We start from the raw sequence: 3,026 nt of genomic DNA, 5'->3' as shown, positions 1-3,026 counted from the left end.
ATATTACGTAAATGCATGTGTCAAGGGAGATGATCCGATGGGTTCCACCATTGAATGTTTGTAATCAAGACTCAATACTATTCTACGAGAGACATGTGCATTGTCACAAGCTGATGGAGAACCATACACACGACAAGGTGTGAACACATGAAGAAGTATACACACCCATGGAGCAATTACCTCATGTCTAATGACTTTGAATATGTTCATTGCAACAAGGTAGTCATTAGAACATTTATTTATAACTGTGCTGAATCAGTATGTATACAGCATTTGATATGATGTTTGGTCCACATGAACAAATCAAATTAGCACATTTCACATATAAAGAGATTAAGAATGTAAGGCACATAAGAACCAAAATGATAATGATTAGTAAGACATTGGTGTTTGCATTAATTATATAAGAGAGATTTTGGAGAGACTGGGGTATTGTTCATGTGTGAGCTTGAATATTGTGTGTCCACACTAGGCCTAATATTTCGGCAACTACAAAGTTCTCCACCAAGACTAAGGACGCATCGCAAACCAAGTTTCGTATATACCTTGGTTGAGTTGCAATGTGAAATCTAGTCATTGACGATGTTTTCATATTCACAAATCATATATACATGTGTAATCAATTATCATCCAATTGCTAACAAGTCTACTATAAATATAATTAACCATAGTGTATGTTCATCATTTTCTGTCCCATAGGAATTCCACCTATAGTTATGTACATATCAAAATATTTAGTGCCTACCTACCTTCAGTTTGGGGTTGTGTACAACATAGATTTTTCAGGTGCGATGACTATATATGGTTGATATGGGAGCTTCAGCAACTTTTGCGACATGAAAATCCAAGAAGAAAATCTGATTGTGATCATGGTTAGGTTAAGTGTTTGTATTAATCCAGCATCTCCTTCCCCTTTCAAAGATGAATCTACCACATAGAAATGGGGAATGCTGTTCACAAGTTTCTCATGTTCTTACTTCCAACGTCATGCACACATCGCATACAGAAGCACTGCTCATAAAAACCTATAAGTCGTTGAGTCAGCAGAGTGATGACTCTTGACACGTCGAACAATATCAAAACAAACCAATTGTCATCACTACAATCCTCAAAAATGTGGCAACAGTTTGCAGCATTCAGCTGAATCCTGCACTTCTTTATCATTGATATACGATAGAGCAACAAATGGCACTCATACAAATCTGGAAGTGTGTTTTGACAAACCTTCTGAATGTATTATCAATGTACATGTAATATACATAAAGAATTCTCCTTTTTATAATCTGAAATGATTTCTGGCCTTTGAGATGTACTACTTAAAGTACATGCAACATAGAAATTTCTCCTTTAAATGATATGAAAGGGCTTCTGATACCCAATGCAAAATTGTGCCCTCTTGCGATAGTTATGATCAAATCTCTTCCAGCTAGGCATTATGCTTACCTATATACATGGGTATGAGAAAAATACAAAAGATGAATACATCTACAATCTCATTGACATATGACAATGCCTCGGGTATTTCATGTTTGCTTTATTCTTCACTCTCAATAATGTTTTCCATACAAACATACGTGGCAGCACACATTTTATCCAGCCGTATTGATTGCTCAAATACCCATTTTCCAAGGATCACATTCTTCCACTTCCTACAAGCACCCAATATACTTGAGAATAGTGGGCGGTGTGGCATCTTGTCCAACAAGGCTTTTGCATTGTCAAAATCTCCTGCACGGCCAAAAAGATCGATCATACATGTGTAGTGTTCCACTGAGGGCACGAGACCATAGACAACACACATCTCATCAAACAGTATTTCACCCTCCTTCAATAGGCCTGAATGACTGCATGCTGTGAGCAATCCAGTGAAAGTGACCACATTCGGCACAATGCCCTGACCCCTCATCCTTCTATAAAGGTCCAAAACCGTATTTGCTTGACCTGACTGGGCATATCCTGAAATCAAGGCACTCCAAGATATGATGTCCTGCATAGGAAGCTTCTCGAACATTTTCCTTGCTTTCTCGTGTGCACCGCACTTGGAATACATATCCACCAATGCAGTGCAGAGCACAACATTTCTCTGCAACAACCCCTGCTTTCTAACCGTGAGATCTATACCTTCCCCTATTTCTTGAGACCCAAGCATACCGCACGTTTTCAAAACATACACATATGTTACCTCATCCGGGATCACCCCAGAATCTTGCATTTGTCTAAAGCATTTCAATGCTTCATCGGCAAGTCCAAGCTGGACATATCCGGCAATCAAAGAGCTCCAAGTCACAACATTCTTTACCGGGAGTTCTTCAAACACTCCCTGTGCTTTCTCCATCACACCACACTTGGAATACATGTCCACCAATGCATTGCCAAGTACGACATCTTTTTGCAACAACCCTTGCCTTCTCACTTCGGCATCAATATCTTCCCCAATCTCGAGGGTTCCAACAATGCCACTTGCTTTCAAAATGCAAGCGAAAGTTACCGCACTCGGGCGAACACCTAAGCTGGGCATGTTTCGGAAGCATTCCAGAGCTTCATAGCAGAGGCCGTTCTGGGCATAGGCGGTGATGAGGGCATTCCAAGACACGACATCTCGCAAGGTCAGGTGGTTGAACAATTGTGTAGCTTCCTCTAGCGCACCACACTTGGCATATGTAGTGATGAGGGTAGTGGCCATGTGGGCATCCCGTGCAATGAAGTCTCGGTGATCGAGGATCATGCGAGCGTGGATGCGCCTCGCCTTCTGCAAGTTCTTGCCTTTGCGGCATGATTTGATGAGGGACAGCAAGGACATCCTGTCATGTGGGAATTCCTCCACCTCCACCTCCACCTCATCCTTACAGGTTGTAAGAAGGAAATGGAGTTGGGTTGGAACCTGAGGGGGAGACAATCTTGAGGAGCTTGGCTGTGGAAGCAGACAGGAAGACCCAAGCCCAATCATCCGGGAGCTATGAGGATTTGGTTCTTGTTAGTTCTGCAATGAATGAGAAATAGTAGTTTTGTAGAGACACATTACATAC

The 3,026-nt window shown here is 41.3% G+C and overlaps 1 pseudogene; it reads right to left on the bottom strand.

Annotated features, from left to right (window-relative positions):
- Window positions 1–1,534: 1,534 nt before the first annotated feature.
- On the bottom strand, window positions 1,535–2,800 carry LOC147847467 (pentatricopeptide repeat-containing protein At2g13600 pseudogene; annotated as a pseudogene).
- Between the last annotated feature and the right edge of the window lie 226 nt (window positions 2,801–3,026).

The sequence above is a fragment of the Azolla caroliniana genome, unplaced genomic scaffold (genome assembly GCF_043228905.1).
Source record: "Azolla caroliniana isolate FFs.n. ecotype wild unplaced genomic scaffold, voAzoCaro1.0.p SCAF_972, whole genome shotgun sequence".
NCBI lineage: Eukaryota > Viridiplantae > Streptophyta > Polypodiopsida > Salviniales > Salviniaceae > Azolla > Azolla caroliniana.
This window is presented reverse-complemented; position numbering and strand designations above follow the sequence as displayed.